The sequence below is a fragment of the Excalfactoria chinensis genome, chromosome 2 (genome assembly GCF_039878825.1).
Source record: "Excalfactoria chinensis isolate bCotChi1 chromosome 2, bCotChi1.hap2, whole genome shotgun sequence".
NCBI classification, from domain to species: domain Eukaryota; kingdom Metazoa; phylum Chordata; class Aves; order Galliformes; family Phasianidae; genus Excalfactoria; species Excalfactoria chinensis.
This window is the reverse complement of record NC_092826.1, coordinates 21,406,970-21,426,010: the sequence shown is the minus strand read 5'-3', so window position 1 is coordinate 21,426,010 and position 19,041 is coordinate 21,406,970. Positions and strand designations below refer to the sequence as shown.

The window sequence follows — 19,041 nt, the reverse complement described above, 5'->3', positions numbered from 1 at the left end:
TTTTGAGGCCTGGGGAGTGACATGGTTGGGCAGTAGAAAGGGAAATTCTTTTACTCAATCATGTTTAACTGAAGAATTAGGAATGCCAGAAAAAAAGACAAAAAAGGTAAAGAAAGAGGATGGATAAAGGTGTGAATCTCAGTATGTGCACAAAGAAATAAACTAAAATGACTTCAGAAGACACTGAGAGAAGATCCAAGTATTTGAAGTTCTCACATAGAAAGAAAAACAAAAGATAGTAGATATAAGAAATTAGAGAGTCTTTTCAGTTATTCAGCTCCACTGAAACCAAAATCTGTTCTCATAGCCAGCATTTCTTGTAGATTCATATTGGTCCTACAGGGGTCTGCCAATTGGCCTTCTCTGGTTCTCACAAACTCTCATTTCAGCTATTTCACTCTTGTTGATCGTACATAGATCTAAATTCCCTGTATCACTTTTTCCCCAGCTTAACATAGAGTGGCTGCAGTGAACTGGAACTGCCACATACTAATCATAGAATTGTTTGAATTGGAGGGGACCCTTAAATGTCATCTGGTCCAACTCCCCTACAGTGAATGGGGACACGTACAGCTACATCAGGTGCTCAGAGCCACAGAGGAGGACAAAATTTCTGCACATAGCACAAATAATTGCTTGAGAGAATCTGAGCAGGGGAAATATAGATGAAATATTACGAAAAGCTTCCTGAGAGAGTAGTTCAGGTGTCTATAAAATGGCCAGTGGGTTGTCACCCAGTTTCACTGGTTTATGTTTTAAATGTTTCAAATACTGCAAAATACTGACAAGAAGAAAAGATTGCTGTCACATTATGCCTCTTCTGTCTCTAATGTTCATATGTTTTTGTTAGCTGCACTGTTTTCAAGTCCTACTTAAAAAAGCAAAACAAATCCTCTGTATGAATAAATAACCAATTGAACTGACCCAAGCTTTGCTCAGCTGTCTTCTTACTGGAGAGGTCTTCAGTTATCCCAGATCTGAAGAGGACAAAGAGCTACTGGACCACTGACTAATGGACCAAAGCCTCCAGGCTTGGGTTTGTGAATTGAGTTCAAAGCTGAATTTTCTTTTTTCCTTACCTCTTAATGATTTTGGCTTATGTTCAGTCGGTGGACATGGCAGAAGCATGTGAGTTAGAAATAGTGAAGTAGCTTTTATTTAATGCAGGATTTCTGTGACCTGGAAAATTTGGTAAAAAGCCGCAAAGGAAAAGCAAAGGAGCTTAAAAGCATCTGTATGTGCAGCTTGTAGAAGACTGATGAGCTTCATTTGATAATTCCCCTTCCACACAGTAGATAGACAAAGGTAGTAGTGACAGAAATTACACAGCTGTTGGGAGAAGACTGTTGCAGTTGTCTTAATAGCACACTTCTAGATTTGGCTGAACTTCTGCTGGCCTTGCACTTGCAGCCTTGTACATCTTTGATGCTGTTTTGGTATTCACAATGTGTAGTTAGGATGTTTTCCTCTAGCTCATCCAGTCCTTTGATCTCTTTTGTTTTGATGGAAATTGAAGCTAGCCTGGACTCTTTCAGCAGCTTTCTGAATATAATGTCATCCACCTTCTGAGATAATCCATCTTTTCCCAATATGCTTTCTGGTGACCTGTTTTTAAGACCCTTTCAGATACTTCATGTATAGTAAAATGTGACTCTCAAGACAAGGAATTTTGCATTTTATGTCTGTGTTAACCGTGACTTGTCCAGACTGGATTTATTTTGCTGAGCTGTGTGAAAGCAGCTCCAACTGAATTGTTTTAAAGAGAATTTGTCCAAGTTGGGGATAAACCAGGATCTAGCTGTATTTACATCTAAGCATCACACGGAAGAGAGAGATGAATTGACTGTCTGCTAAGAGGTATCACTTCAGAAGGACAGTTCATTTGCTGGATATTGGTCCTAATTGCTGGCTATTTACACAGAACATTAATGCATGGGGCATGTTTTATAAGCTGAGAGAAATAATAAATACTGTAAACATGACTTGGTTCAGATGTATGCAGCAGGAATAATCAAAAATATATTTAAACTGTGTCAGTTGTGAGTGTTTAGACAAGAGTCAATACGTTGGTTTTTGGCTGGTGTAGAGAAAGCTTATGTTCAGCTTCAAAGGCTTTCACACAGGGTCAGAGTTTCCTTATGTTTCCCTTCCATAAAAGCCATGAGAAAAAATCTGTGCCCTTTTCTGCTTTCCTGTTCTGTTGTTAGAGTGCTCATACTTGCACTGATGTCCTTAATGAATTATTCAGTAGTTGTCTTACGCATCCTCTTTCATAAGAAATAAGTGGCTCTCATCCTCTGCTAGTGCAGAGAAAAACGTTTTGTGTTGTTGTACTTCTTGTTCTAGACTTTTAGTTCAGTAATCTGATAGCTCTGTCCTCTTCCTCTGTCATGTTTTTGTTTGTTGTATTTTTTTTTTTAATCTTTCAAAATTTACTTTGTGTGTGTGTGTGTATGTGTCGAAGATGCAATTTAGTGTGCCATCTATTAAACACTTCAGCTGTGTGGCAAGTGTCAAATTGCTCCAAATACTGTGCAAGGGTAGTTCTTCCAGCAAGTGCTGAGAGGACAAACTTCAGACCCAACCACCAAGCTCGCACAATGGCTTCTTTGTGCATGTGGTTAACATGTTCCAACTAATAAACCTGGCTAGCACTTTCACTTATGAAGGGCACTCTGCCAAAGCCCTTGATGCTGAAAACAGTAATTTTATTCAGTAAAAATATACAAACATTAAAAAAAATCACAATGTAATTAGTGAAGTGTGACCCTTGCAGACAAAAGCATCAGAGCATGTGTTCCTTGTTTACTAACTTGCTTCCCATACAGTATTGCTTTAATTTTTCAATGTGTCGGTCACCCTCTGTAGAGACTCAGAAGTTCCTCTGGCAAAAGCTTGCTGTGGTACATATCTCCATATGAAGAGATGTGAGCATATTGTCTGCATATATGGAGGGAACAGCTTTCCTGGGAATCAGTCAGACTCCAAACTGCACCAAATCCAATAACCATCCCTCGCGGATATAAAATACACATCTTTTACATTGCTTCAAATCAGAGCGTAACAGATGCAAACAGGGCTTTTTCATCAACAAGAGATTTCCCACTGTGATGGAGAGAGGGAAAGAATATGCATGGATGCTGGACACATCACTAAACAGCATGGAAGTTATTCAAATGTTGTGATGGGTTCTGGGAGACTGCGTGAGATGAGAGAGTAGTTCTAAGGTTGTAACTTCAATTGGAAGAAAGAAAACAAAAGTAAAAAAAAATACATGAACTCTGAATAGAGTCCAGACTCTGCAGATCGTTTTGGGGGAAGAATCGAGAATGAAGTATTTTTAGGCCACTTATTAATTTCTTAGAATGTCTCTGACGTCTTGTATTGTCTGGTTTAAAATCATTTGTGTTTAAGAGGTCCTTTGTCTCTCATGTGTCAGCAGAACGCAGGTATACGCTCACTGGAATTTCAGCCACTGCTCGTCTGTTCACCACTACACATTTCTAACATGATAGCGATATATTCAGCAGTAATTTCCTTTCTATTGAGAATCCTGGCAATACAATTTTCATTTCTCTGTCCGGCCAGCATGAGGAAAAATGCCTTTACAAATATTTAATACTAGACTGGAGACAAGGAATATGATTTAATACCCAGTAAGTTGTGAGTTGATGAACAAATGTGTGTAAGATCCTGGATTTGGAGGAAACCGCTTTGTGATAACAGAATACAGTCACGTTGAAGGTGCATTCCTTGTTTTACTTTAGCACGCTGTTACTACTGGCCTAGCTAATCTAACCATCACTGTTTCCCCTCAAGAATAAGAAAATGTCCTTCTCTGGTTTTGGTATAATTCTGGGTTCCACAGTATTGCATCAGAAAAGGAGTCGGCTACAAATGTCATGCTAAGTGAACTTTAATCTTGTAACACTCCATTGTATTTTGTGCGTTCATGCGTTTTCTCATATCGAAAAACATGTGCATCTCATTTTACATATAAACTGTTGCTGATTTAAGTCTTTGATGATCTGGGATTAGATTCTGAAAACTAAAAATTTAATAACTTGCGGGACATTTAGGAGTACTTGAAATGTTCAAGTGTGTTCTGGTTAGAGTGTGTACACACATCATATCTGAAGATATATGGTCCTTTATAGCGCACTGAAGATGTGTGATGCTTTATGAAGTGTTTTCTGGTTTTCTTCTTTTTCCTCCATGGTGGTCCAACTGTCAATAAATACACTTCCGTGGCTGAATTAATTGAGAGGAAAGTAGGGTTGAACATTGGAGAGGCAGCAGAAAAGAATGAAATTGGATGATAAAGTAGCTTTCCAAGACTGTGATGTCTAATTTTCACCATCTCTGGTTACTCAATGGAGGCTAGCCTCTCCTCTTTGTCCTTACTGTCAGTGCTTTTACATAAGGTTGTTCTGATTCAGTCCAAGTCAGGCTGTTGGAGAGGTGAGGTGGGAAATGTCTTGAGGAGAGAAAAGTTCTTACTTCCTGGTTGGTAGCCACAGCTACACACTGAAGCTGGCTGACCACTTACATCTGTAGGAGAACTTCTGTCAGGATGGGGAAGCAAGGAGGGAGCTGTTAGTTATCATCTGATAATTAAGCTTGTTTTGCTCATGAAAAACACTGTGAACATGTGGATGTAATTGCTAATCAGGATAATGTGGAGAGCGGGTGAAGGAAAGACTCCAGCTGCTGTTACAAAGTAAAGTGGTGTGGGGGGATGCCAAAACAGCCTTGGGATGGAAAATCATTGGCACAACTTTTGTTATTACCTAAAATGCTTTTTTAACATCCATCCTTTGCCAGTGCAGTTGTTGCTTAGTCATAGAATCATTCGAGTTGGAAAGGGACCCATAAATATCATCTGGTCCAACTCCCCTACAGTGAATGGAGACACCTACAGCTACATCAAGTGCTCAGAACCCTGTCCAGCCTGACCTTGAATGACTCCAGGCACTCACCACCTCTCTGGACAACCTGTTCCAGTGCCTCATCACTCTTATAAAAAACATCTTCCTTATATCCAATCTAAATCTCCCCTCCTTTAGTTTGAAACCCTTCCCCCATTCCTACCACAACAGACCCTGCTAAAGACTCTGTCCCCTTCCTTCTTACAGCTCCCATTTAGTTACTGAAAGGCTGCCCTCAGGTCTAGCCAAAGCCTTCTCTTCTCCAGGCTGAACAGCCCCAGCTCTCTCAGCCTGACCTCACAGGAGAGGTGTTCCACCCTTTGGGTCATTTTTGTGGCCCTCGTCTGGATGTGCTCCAACAGGTTCACATCTCTCCTGTACTGAGGGCTCCACATCTGAATGCAGTACTCCAGGTGAGATCTCAGCAATGCAGAGTAGAGGGGTAGGATCACTTCCCTCAACCTGCTGGCCACGCATCTTGCAGCGTTAATGGATCTTGAGCTTTTATTGTGCTTTATCCTTATTCCCAGTGTAAATTTAGGTCTCATTTAAGTATTTAGCAGTTTTTCCTGAAATATATTTACAGCTTGGTTTTCAGTCCTGTTTCTGTTTCCCAGGAATAATTTAGAGAGATTTCCTGAGTACAAGAGTCTACTATAACTAAATAGACATGGATCACTGTTGAGGCAATCTAGAGTGCTTTTTGTGTGTGTTTGTTTTCTGAACTTCTGGTATTCAGTTGTGTCTACACTGGTGACGTTCTCAAAGCAAATGATGTGTTACAACACAGCCAGCTAATATATAAATTGCCAAGATCTGTTCTCAAGCAGCAATTTACATGAATTTGTTCCCCTCAAACTTATGCTGATTTGATGATACTGCCACAAATAAGTCATAGGCAGTTCTGGTGGACATATTCAGATTTGAGTCTATGCTTTCTACAGAATTGCAGAACCATTTTTTATCTGCATCTTTACATCTTCCTTGTTATCTCCTTTGACTTCACTATTTCTTCTAACTTCTTCACTTGTGTCCTTTTATCATTTTAAAGAAAAAAACAAAAAACAAAAAACAAAAAACAATGGAAATTGTATTTAGTGGAAAATATCAACTAGCACTGCATCAATTGTGGAATAGAATGTGAGAGTAAAGTTGCTTGTCAGAATTCAAAGCTGGTAGGCAAAGCCCTAGAAGTATTTCAGTCTCTGATACAATTATAATGGTGTAATTATGATAGTACTGTTAGTATCAGGTATCTTGCAGTGGGAAAGACGTGAGTTACTGAAGTGAGATCTGCAAATATGCTGTGGGTTATGCTTACATATGTGGTTTCAGAAACCGAGTGTGCAAATCTATGCTTTGGAGATATCTTCATCTAGGTGAGTGTCTTTGACACCTGTTGTTCAAGTCAATTATTCTGCTAAGCTCAGGTGTCAGTGTGACAGGAATAGCTGCCTATTAGCAGTGCAGTTTTGCCATTTTCGATCTAAAGTTAATTTACTTATTGTTTCATTTGTAACGTACAAATTCCAAGTAAACAACTTTTTCTTGCTAGAAGACCAGTCTAATAAGCTATTAAGTTTCCTGTTTCTCCTGGTGCTATTATTTTGTGGTCAGCATTTATCAAAGCTGGAACTAAACTGTCCTCCAGTGTTAACACCTCAAAACCAACCTGTAGCTCACATTCCCTTCTGTCTGTCCCTGCCAGATGAAGACAAAAAGGGAACTCGTAGGCAAAAACACTTCAGTCTCTTGAGGAGAAAGCAGAGGAGATAAGATATGCTGGCCAGCCTCTGAGCATCTTTTCTTCTTTTGACAGGAATCTTGGAATGAAGCATCCAAGAATGGCTTGGGAAGTCAGTAGTAAATTTTATAAGACATGTGGGAGGAGAAGAGTTTAAAGAGAACTTAAAGATTTCTATCAGTTGTTCTGAAATTGTTGTGTTATTAAATCTACTACAGTGGGAATGAAAAATTTCTGAATGCAATGTAATGATAAACATATGAACTATATCTTCTAATGCAGCTACTTTTGATAGCAGGAACTGGAGTCAGTGCATTAGGAAAATCTTGTTCTTCCTGCCCCTAATCGTGTGTGTGCGATCTCATCAAAGGTTTATTTAAAGGCTAGCATTAGTTTCTTTGAACATTCAACCATTACGATATTTAAACAGCGACAGTCCTGATAGAATCTTAACTAAGCATGCCTTTCGGATGTATTAATCTGGAATATAACATCAGTTTTGTGTACTACTGTGATAATCATTGTGTTTAATTTTGAAAATTAAAGATATAAAATCTAATAAAATTAGGATAGGAGCCTCTGAGAACAGTGCCCGAAGGAGCAATTAAATTAATTTCCACACAAACAGAAATGAAATGAAGTACAAATAGTAGAGCAATAATAATTTTAGTGTGACACAGGATTTCATGAAAAAAAAACCATCTTTATTGTACTTCAGCGTGAGGGGAAGGCTGAATGTATGTGGGGTCTCTTGATCTACATTTTGGAGATGATGGAATTCTGTAACCTAAAAGCACTCAGTAGCGCTTCTCAGTTGGTTTAGCCAGTGCTATATAGATGTCAGAATTTCTGTGTGTTTACATTCCTCTATCACATGCGAAACTGGGGGCTGTGGGGACAATTAAGTAAATAAGTTAACAACTTGCAGCCATAGGAAGAGAAAGTAGAGGGAGATGGCACTGGCAACGAGACACAGGGCCTTTCAGATGAAGGTCAGGGATTCAACTGTAAGGTGAAGTGACAGGGAGTATTAGTTAGCACTGACAGATTTTGAATGGCCTAGGGACGTGAATTTGGTGTTAAGTCCAAGTAGACAGAAACCCATGTCACAGAAACTCATATCTGCATAACTTGGACATACCTGGCGTTTCTGGTCTTTTTCATTCTAATTTCCTTTTTGCAGCTGAATATGGGGCAAAAAATCATGCTGCAAACATTTTTACCAACTCAGAAACTTTCTCATGCTGTGCTGAACAGGCAGAAATTTATGCTTCTGAAAAATGTCAACAATGATGCCAGCCTGCACTCGTTCCTAAACTACTTGATAGGGGGAGATGAAAGCCCCTGTCCAAAGCACAATTCAGTTTAGTTCCAGTGTGTGGCCATGAGGACTCCTCTTCCACCTTTAGGATGAATCCCTCCCAGTGGATACTAAAATGTTTCTTACAAGCTGGACCAGTTCCATAAGAGATAATTTCTGTTTTCTGATATCCCAGCCTGTGGTATTTACATCATAGTTTTGGAATGAGGCGGGACAAGAGGCTTGCATATGTCCTCCTTTTCCAATACTGCAGTTGACTTGCTTTTCACCTTTCTCTAGGGTTCATTCAGAGCCATGGGTTATCTATATCCTGTATCTTCTGTGCATGGGAAGCTCTGTTTTGTGTCTTCAAAGTGCAAAAGTTAAAGCATATCAACTGGCAGTGCCTACACAGTCCCCAGATTACTTGCATTTGAACTATTTTCCAATCTTGTCCTATGGAAGTGTATGTTATCACTGTTTTCTCCTTTCTTTTTTTTACTGCAGCTGTATTTTGTCTGAAGTTTTCTGAAGTCCTCTGCACTCCAAATGAATTCCAGAGCCATTGCGTTATTGGTTCTAGTAATAAAGTGAATGTCTTTTGATTTGCAGCAGAAAATCTACCTCAGAAATCATCCTGACAACTGTTGTCTGATCTGGTCTTTTACAGAAACTGTTTCAATTTGATTAATCAACAGATTCTCCATCTGGGTGAAAACTTGTGTCAAACATGCTTAAATTTCATGGTAGCATATAAACCAAGAAATAGGGACAAATAAACGTGAAGGGTAAGCTATCACTTTGTATCAAAACTCAGGCTTTTTGGAATACACTGATGGGAACTGAGCAAGGGCATGAGTCAGTGCTAGTTGCAAGTACTCGTCTGTGTCTCTGTGAATATGAATTGGGTTTTTGTTTTGGAGTTGTAGGTAGGTACTGGAAGATGTGGATTGAATTTTCATTTGTGTCATTTTCATTTGTGTCATTTCTGTCCCTTCATCCAAGTGCACCTTGATAAATAGGTTTAACAAGGCTAAACTCAGTGCTGACCTCTGACATTAATAGCTACAGGCCTCGAACTAGACTGTACTGCTGGTTACACCCCTCTGAGCTCCACCACTAAGCCAACTACCTCTCAGTCCACCTCATTGTCCACTCATTTAACCCATGCTTCTTGAGCTTATCTATGAGGTTGTTACAGGAGACAGTGCCAAATGCTTTGCCAAAGTCAAGGCAGACAATATCCACTGCTTTCCTCTTATCTATCCAGCATTGTAGAATATTGATTAAGGCATAATTTCCTCTTGGTGAATCCATACTGACTACTCCTCATCACCTTCTGTTCTTGCACATGCTTAGAGATGACATCCAGGATGAGCTGTTTCCTGAACTTTCTGGAGATGGCACTGAGGCTGACTGGCTTGTACTTTCCTGGGTCTTCCAGTCTTCAGGCAGCTCTCCTGTTCTCCATGATTTTTCAAAGATGATGGAGAGTGGCCTAGCAGTAACATCCATCAGCTCTATACGCGTTCAAGAGTACGTTACATTGGGGCGCTTGAATTTTGGGTGTCAAATTTGCCTAAAAGTTGTCTTGCTCAATACTCCCTGACCTCCTCTCTCATAGAAAGAGCAGCTCCACCACCTTGCTGTCTTGCCTGGTCTTTCCTAAAAATCAGATAGCTGTCCATGCCAACATTGCATTCATGTGAGCTATTCAACCACATCTCGGTTGCTGCAATGAGATCATGGCCCTGCAATCATACATGGGTCTTGAATTCTTCCTGTTTATTCCCCTTACATGAGTACTTTCATAAAGACCAGAATAAATGCTCATCTCCCATACCCCTAATAATAAACAGTTGTTTCATCCCTTTTTACTGATAAAAAAAGCGATCAATACAATATAACTAACTAATTTAAATTTATAAATGAGAAATTAACGATTTTCTAAGTCCGCATTCTACCTTTTGATTTTTGGAAAATGAAAGAAACTTAAGGGGGCTGCAGATGGTGAAAGAAGAATTGTAATCCGAAAATGTTTTTGAGACTTTGAAGACATGTCTCGTTCCATATGTTAAGCAAGTCCTCCAGGGTCAGTGTAAGATAAAGACTTTTTTGATGTTGCAAACCAAATAATATTCTGTTTCTATGGGATCCAGCATCAGTTAATATTAGACAGAAATTGCAAATGATTCCCTGAAATGCATTTAATACCAATTTTAATTTGTTTCCATGATTCTGGATGCTGTAAGTAGAGGAAAGGTCTCTTTTTTCTTGTGTCAGTAAAAGACTATATTGAATATTGCAGTCGCACTTCATCTGTATGAAGGACATTCTTGGGTTTGGTAGAATTGATTTCTAAGTTGTGTTCGACTTTTTTGTTTCTTTAATGAAATCTTCAGAGACAAAAGAAATGTAAATTATTTATGGAGCCACAAGAAAATGTGAATTACTCGTTCTGGAATCAATGTTTAATTACAAAAAATGGGAGATCTCTGGAGGTCATTTAGATCTAAATCTCCGGTGAGCTGACCCCATGCTCAAAGCCGGGTCAGTTTGAGCAGCTTTCTTAAGGCTTGTGTTTTTCATATCTCCAAGGGCAGAGATTCCTTCACCTCTCTCTGTCTCCAGTGTTTAAAACCCTTATAGTAAAAAGATTTTTTTCTTACTTTTAAACAGAATTTATTCTATTTCAGTTTGTGTGTGTTGCCTCTTGTTCTATCAATGTGCATTATGTGTGAGTGTATAATTATGCTTGCTGATTGGAGGGGAAGAATCACCTCCCTTGACCTGCGAGTTGGTGCAGTTGTATGTATCGAGGTCACATTGCTGGCTCATACTCATCTTGGGGTACTCATGACAGATTACACCATCAGCACTTCTTCAAGTATGCATAATGGTGAAGGACAACAGTGTGATCATAGGAAAGAATTTCATTTTAATTCTGTTCAGCTGGTTGTGCTGAATTAAAGCTTCTAGGGATGTAAAGTTATGTGGCAGACTTGTGAGCTGACAACATTCTAATTTCAGTTTGGCTTTTGAATGCCACAGTGAGGGCCCAGTGCGGGACCTTTAAAAAAAAGAAGTACACATTGAAATAGGCTTTAGGAAAAATATTTTACTAACAGCAAACATTGAACTAGTTTGTCCGGAGTTGTGGAATTGCTGTCTTTGGAGATTTTCACAGTGCAACAGGCCTAAGCTGACCCTGCTGTGAGCAGGATGTGGTAGTAGATGAGCACCTAAAGATCCCTTCCAGGTATTCTTTAAGTGTCTGATACTGGGACGTAAACATTATGTTTTAAAGCTTCCTGTCTTGCAGTCCTTTGACATTATTACCAGCATGTAAGAATTTATTTGACTTGCTCCCAACGACATGGAAATTCATAAAATGAAATGCACTTTTTATAAAATAATTGAAAGATGGCTGCTTAGGATGGATTTCAGGACATTTTGTGTCATCAGAGCGCTCAGAGGCAGTGCTGGTAGGGCACACATTCCTCTAATGTTCTAAAAAAAGAAAACAAACAAAAAGAAACACAAACAACTTCTTAATGTTTTGCATAAAAGTTACCATTTCTACAGTTTGGGAAAGTGATGCTTGCCAAAAGTGCATCGCATCATGATGTTCAGATAGGGCAGTTTGGGTTAATGCTTCAGAGGAAATAGTAGCACAAGGCTTTTGTGTTTTATTTTTGCTGAAATTAATTTAAATATCTATAAAGGAAATTTGAAAGTTATAACATCTTTGAGTGTTGCTTGACTTTGTAGTAACATGGTGAAATCACATACTGACCTAAAGTGAAGAAAAATGTGTAGAATTCATAGAATCATGGAATGGCCTGGGTTGAAAAGGACCACAATGACCATCCAGTTCCAACCCCCTGCTATGTGCAGGGTCACCAACCACCAGACCAGGCTGCCCAGAGCCACATCCAGCCTGGCCTTGAATGCCTCCAGGGGTGGAGCCTCCACAACCTCCTTGGGCAACCTGCTCCAGTGTGCCATCACCCTCTGGGTTAAAAACTTCCTTCTGATATCTAACCTAAACCTCACCTGTCTCAGTTTAAAACCATTCCCCTTTGTCCTATCCACCCTCATAAACAGCTGCTCCCCCTCCTGCTTAAATGCTCCCTTCAAGTACTGGAAGGCCACAATGAGGTCTCCCCAGAGTCCTCTTCTCTAAGCTAAACAAGGCCAGTTCCCTCAACCTGTCTTCATAGTAGAGGTGCTCCAGCCCTCTGATCATCTTAGTGGCAAATTCTACACTAATTTTTGATCTGTTACATGACTTCTACATCATCATCATCTCTATGTAACTTCATGTGATATTTCAGTGATAACTGATATTGTTTAGATGCAGTTCTTGTTATGGTTTTTACTCTTAAAACCTCTAGGGTGTCAGCTGAGATGTGTAAATTAAAATCCTTGTTTTTCATACAGTATTTTGAAGAGTGATGTTATTTCTAAAGCGTTACAGCTTGGGGAATGGGAAATAAAATAATCTAGGGAACTTAAATATGGAAATGCTAAGCCTTAAACTCCAGTGTTTACTATAAAAATGGTTATCATTTCAGTACTTGGTTATCTTCTGAATACTTACATGGTTTCTGTGTCTCTTTACTACGATTCTCTTATCAGTAATAACTTATTTTCAGACTAATTTTCTCCTTCCCCATCCTATATTTCATAAATGCCATCAGCCTATGCTATTTAACTACTTCAAACAGGGAGGCTGATTGGCTTCAAACAGGGAGGTTTTGTTGCAATAATTTCTAAGAACACTACTTTCCACCACTTTTGCAAAGTACGGATTCCCCTTTAAAGGGTTTACTGTATACTGTGGCATACAGATTCTTTGAAGGTTAATCAGCTTTTTAGCAATAATAGGGTTTGATTCTTGTGTGACTAAGTGAGTCACTTCTGTTTCATGTGCAGATCTATCATTTAATCAGAAGGCTGGAAGTTAAGACTTACTCCATTGCATGTTAAGTAGAAAAGACAGTTTTTGTTTTAATCATTTTTTTTTTTTCTATCTAACTGAACATCGCTGCCTCTTTAGGACTGTAAATTAGTTCAGACAGCAAGACTGATTATTTTAGAACCATTGCTAATGTGCATGAAATCTAATAAAAGGTGCTGTACAGTGGCATCATATTAATTGGGCACGATAGCGAAGAACTAATATGAAGAAATATTCTTACATATACCGTTAAATATACCGTTACATATACCGTTACATATATAACATCCCCTACATGTGGTAACATTCCTGATTTACATTGAGAGCATGATGTAGTCCAATTGCAGCTTAGCTGAAGACAGAGTTTTCTTAAAAGGCGAGAACTCACAAATCTTTGTTTCACATATTTGTAGCCCAAACTATTTAAGAAATGGGTGGGGTACACTGTCACGAATAGCCTTTGCCAAATAGCATCTCTGATACAGCAACACATTTGAATTTAGCCCTCAAAGTGATGGAATTACACATAAAAGAGTAGATCTCTGTTAACTGAATATACCTGGAATTAATAAACTATACTGCTTTAAATAAAGAAGAGTTTATATTAAAAAATAATCATATATTTCTACATATAACCTCACACATGAGCCTATTTCTAATCCCATGACGTGTAGCACTTTGTTTCTTCTGGGCATTCAGTTTTTGCAGTTTTCCCCGCAGCTTGATATGCTGAGTTTGAAATAATGGCAGTATTGATACTGAATGCAGTATCCCCGTAGAAACTAATTAAATGGTTATTTTTATTAGGCAGTACTTGATGAGTTCCCTTCTAGTGGCTGTATTATCTCTGTTTTGGAAGAGCTGAGTTGGATTCCAGTCTGACAAATTTGCTGCGGTCTTTTAGGATTAAAAGTGCTGATTTGTTTAGATTTAGGAAGGCCTTTGATGGGAACAGACAACAGTCTGATTTATGGAATGTTACTGGATGACACAAATAAATATCATAAATATTTTAAAACTTGAGGAATGTTGGCTTGTGTAAAGGAATGTGATTTTGCCTGGTTGTTAACTATTAAATAGGAATGGTAGATAACTCTTTAATTTGTCTTTTGTTTTTCTGTGTTTGTTGAAGGGGTGAACTGAGGTTTAGAATGGAGTAGGGAGGAGAATGGGTCAGGGGAAAAGACTTAATTGCACACCAAAATTGTACTCCATGAAGATAACAGAATAGTTTGTGGTTTTTTTTCTTTTCCCTACATGTGCAAATGAGAACAGTTTTTCAACTAAGAGTTACTGGAGCAGGCTGTAAGAAGGGCAACAAGGCTTGTGAAGGGCTTGTGAATGTGCCCTATGAGGAGAGACTGAAGGAACTGGGCTGTTTAGTCCGAGGAAAAGGAGGCTGAGGGGAGACCTTATCGCTCTCTTCCAATACTTGAAGGGTGCTTACAGCGAGAGTGGGGTTGGTGACAGGTGACGGGGTGAGGGGAAATGGCCTCAAGTTGCACCAGCTTTAGGTTGGATATCAGAAACCACTTCTTTACAGAAAGGGTTGTTAAGCACTGGCATAGGCTCCCCAGGGAGGGGGTTGGGTCACCATCCCTGGATGTGTTTAAAAACCATTTGGATGTGGTGCTCAGGGACATGATATAGCGGAGGGTTGTTAGTTAGGGTACTATGGTTAGATTACGGTTGGACTTGATGATCCTTAAAGTCTTTTCCAACCTGAGCAATTCTATGATTCTATGATTATACTTCAAAAGAAGAATGTGACTTTTGGCTGTAGTGCCAGCTTTGCTGTGTGGGTAAGCAGTGGAAAAGCATACTGCTTGTTGTTGCCACTTTCTAGAAATTATTTGCCAGCGCTACTGCAGGTGATGCTAATATATTCTAGGCCTGACAGCCATGCCAGATGCAGTACATTAATTTACAAATTGTTATTTGTTGGACTTTGTTTAATCATAATTCTGAAGATGAGTTAACAGTGATGGGCTTACAGTCCAGCCAACTGATTTATTTCTCCGCTAGTTAGGTATGTGATGTGCTGTCTTCCTCTTTTCCCTTGCTCTTAGGCTGTAAACACAGTGAAATGAAGAAAATCTTCAGATTCTTATAAACTGAAGCCATCTGGCAGTTCATAGTTGTTATGCTGTCCAATAGGGTAGATTACTCAAAATGTACTCCCTATGCTTGTGAGTAAGAGATTGTATTATGTAGTGGGTTCCTCTGTCTGAGAAGTTCGGATTAAGAGTCTTTAAGTGGTGATTTACTCAGTGTCTGAAATTTTGTTTTGGTCTGGGGAAAATAAAAGATGGTGAAGTGAAAGAGTGTGTGTGTGTGTGTGTGTGTAAAGTGTAACAAATGTCTGGGATAGGAGAGAATTTAAAGGCAATTTCTGAATTGGATTGCATTGGATTTGGGACCCTAATTGTTATCTAATTTCTGTCTTCTAATTTTTGTCCAAACACAGATCTGCCATGTGTGGTGTTCATATGTATAGAATGTGTATTGTACAAATACCTCATGTGCTGAGAAGAGTAGATTCTTGAAGACAGAATATCTAGTCAAATGGCATTAGACCCTATTGTGGTACCATGACCTAAAGATGGACTTACTTAGAATCAAGCTGATGAAGAAACAACCACAAACATTTCAATGGAAATACTTTCCATAAAATTCCAGGCAATCTGTGTTGCCTGAGCAAATGACAGAATGGTGGCTGTATTTGGTTGAAAATATAGGCAGGCAGTTGAAAAGAATTTGAGTTACAGTCTGGAGCTCTTCGCTGTTTTAGTTTGTAGTTTAGGCATACGTGAAATCTTCTTCATCCACGAAAGGCAAAGATGAATGATGAGTTTCTTAGTCTTCCATTTCCATCTACCCCAGTGGCATGAAATAACATTGCACGCTAGTTTTCACAGCTTGGTGCAAATATTTTTCTAGATTGGATTCTGGGAATGAAAATGTTTCCTAACATTTATCATTTATCATCTCTAATGTTGCATAGCAAGAAGCCTTTGCTTCACACCTATGGAGGGAGGTACAAGTGACATTACAGAGACTAACTGTAACCGTAATTGACTTCTTCTAAAACTCCCTCCATCCAAGCAGGAGGCAGTTCACCTACATTTGACGGAGTTATTATGTGACAAATTGAGTAAGCACGTGTGAATACATATGGAATGGGTGGTTATTTTTAGTGGCAAAAAAAAGTCAAGCTTAGGAAAAGATAAAACTCTGTGGCTTATGTAAAAGTACGGGTGGTTCCTTTTCCTGGTCTTGTTTTAAAAATATGGAGTATAAAAATATAGAGTTATATAAATATTTGAGATATACTATAACATTCAAAATATTTCAGTGTGCTTGATTGAAGTGCTGGGTTTGATTTATAAGCATCCAATAGTCATAATGTTGTTGCAGAAGGAAATAGGATAACTCAACTTCTATTTGAAACACTACCTGAAGTGTCGTTTCTCTTGTATTGTATTGAGACTGTGTCTAGGGCAGTATTTTCTTAGCCGTGTCACTGCCAAATCTGAAGTTGCCATGTGACAAGCAAGCTATCTTATCCTAAATATGTGTTTAGTTGATTTGGCAAATACGTATTGCTGTATTTAGGCTGCCATATACAAATGCTTGTGGTTTCTCTGTATATTTAAAGCAAATACTTACATATACTTAAATTGTTTTGCAGTGATTACATTCTCTTGGCATGTGCTTACATTTCTATATGGATGTTTTGTGCAAATGTAAGTCATCAGCCTGTGTGCAGTTTAGGAGAGGAAAGCCACATAACATGTTTGAAAGCAACGTGAAAAATACAATAACCATGCCTCCTTGTTAGCTTTAATTGTCTTTATCATAAGCCCACTTGTATATAGAAATATAAGAGGTTGTGGATGCCCCGTCCTTGGAGGTGTTCAAAGCCAGGTTGGATGGGGCCCTGGGCAACTTAATCTAGTAATTGTGGAAGTTTGGTGGCCCTGCCAGGCAGGGGGGGTGGAACTTCATGGTTCTTGAGGTCCCTTCCAACCCAGGTCATTCTGTGATTCTGTGTGATATAATAGATTAGAATTGTAATATTATTTTAAATAACATAACAGTTTAGAGTGAATTTCAATCATCATTGCTCTGGCCACGTTTTATATATTGAATGACCAAGAAGAACAGAGTGTTGGTGTTCTTGCTGTTTTGTGACCGTGTCTTACTTTAAGATACGGATATCAGTGGGACCACTGAAATTCATTTGAGTGGGTGCTGCAGAAACCTAATAGTTTATAAAACAACGGTCCTGCAAAGACTTTCACACAGAAATACACTGGTTGCATTTATGTAATTGCTGCTGGCATCCGCTGGCGTATATTTAAGTGAAAGTTCATCCATAAAATTATCTGAATTTCTCAATCCGCTTGAACCTTGATCCGTTTTGGTACAATGTTCTGCAGTTGGTGAAGATGCTTTGTGATTGGAGTCTAATCCCAAACGGGATTACACCACCTTCTGATTCAGAATTTCCTGCTGTTGCAATGCGTGTCGTTTCACAGAAATGAGAAGCAGCTCCCTGTCAGACTCTCAAATTGAGGCTGTTGCCAGGGAACAGCATTAGTGCCGTTTTCTTTCCCAGCTGAAGTCAAGGCATTGTTTCTATTGTAAACTTGTTTCTCAATGAGTTTATGTACTTGATTTAAATAGTTCAGTTTGAAGTTGCATTTCCCAGGAGAGTGAGTAGTTATCTTTCTAAAACCAATTTTTGCTCAAAATAAATAAACCATATGGCAACGACATTCAAGTTGGGAATAGAAGCTTATCCTTTATACAGCAGTTGTTCTCACTCAAAGTCTTTTCTATTCTTTTTTCCTTTTTCTTTTAGATTTTTATTTGTGGTGTTCTTTGAGATCTGTCCTCCATGCATACATAGCAGAAGGGCTGCCCATGTGTCACAAGCTCTCAAAGCATGGTTCATCCCCATGCAAATGCATGCATGTGGGTATGTGTGTGTTCTCCATCCATCCTAACAAGAAAATGAAAAGAGCGATGAGCAATGCAGTGATCACATCTGTTTTGCCTTCATTTCAGAAGGATTTCTTCCTCATGGCTTTTCTTAGATTACCTGGTTTCAAGCTACGCTGCTTTTGTAGCAGAGACCAGCTACAGAATGAGAACTTCTGTGAAGAAGTGTCCCTGAGAGCAGTGCTGTTTACCAGCTTTCACAAAGGGCCTGGGAGGATCACAGTGCTATGTTGCAGGAATACCTCCTGAGTAAATCTGAGGCTTCTGCAGAGGATCCTGCAGTCAAAATTCATCTTTGAAGGAGAGGAGGTTGTGGAATAAAGGCTGCAGCCTGTCTGTCTACTACTGCTCTGGGCTGCAAAGCAAACGCGTGTTCAGGCTGTATAAGCACAAATGAAAGCTGAAAGATCTGAGAAGGAAAGAGTAAGCTGCTCTTCAGATTTTGATTGCAAGATTTTCCAGCTTTGAAAGCATAAGACTTCTGTGTTTTTTGTTTTTTGTTGTTGTTGTTGTTTCTTTTTATGATATATATGTTTATAAACATATGATGCATTTTCTGAATGCAATGGATTTTGGTGCACTCTGATTGGACCCATGTCAATGCAATGAATGTGACTAGTAATTTATCATGGCCTTTGCTAAACTCAGAAGGGCTTTTTAGCTGTGTTACTGGAGGTTCCATCTGCTTGTATGAAAGAATGCAATGATTTGATGAACACATGACGCTTTTGTCTTGAAATGCATTATTTGTTGTGCATTATTTTTAGTAACCAGTGAATGATTCTTAAGGTGTTTCTCTTGTGAGGAGGAAAAGTAGTTAGTTCCTCACAAGGTTAGCTGCACACTGGCACCATATGCTCTCATGTTCCAGGAAGGATAATAGGAAAAACTGTTCTCATTTTCTGTGCTAGACTGCTTGTCCTGTGATGAGTGAATGCTGAGGTGAAATGCCAGGAGACTTTTACTCCATAACTCTATAGGGAGTGGAAAGTGGCAGGAAAGGCAAGTGTTGTTCGCCATCTTCTAGATACCTGAACTCTGAGATCTGATTGACATCAGCAGACCAAGGAGTTGGAAGCATCCCTTCATGTATGACCAG

The 19,041-nt window shown here is 39.1% G+C and overlaps 1 protein-coding gene across 1 annotated transcript in view; it reads left to right on the top strand.

Moving 5' to 3' along the window:
• The window catches only part of CPQ (carboxypeptidase Q), a 153,201-nt gene that overhangs the window by 76,660 nt on the left and 57,500 nt on the right, over positions 1-19,041 (top strand). The gene's annotated exons all lie outside the window — the stretch shown is intronic.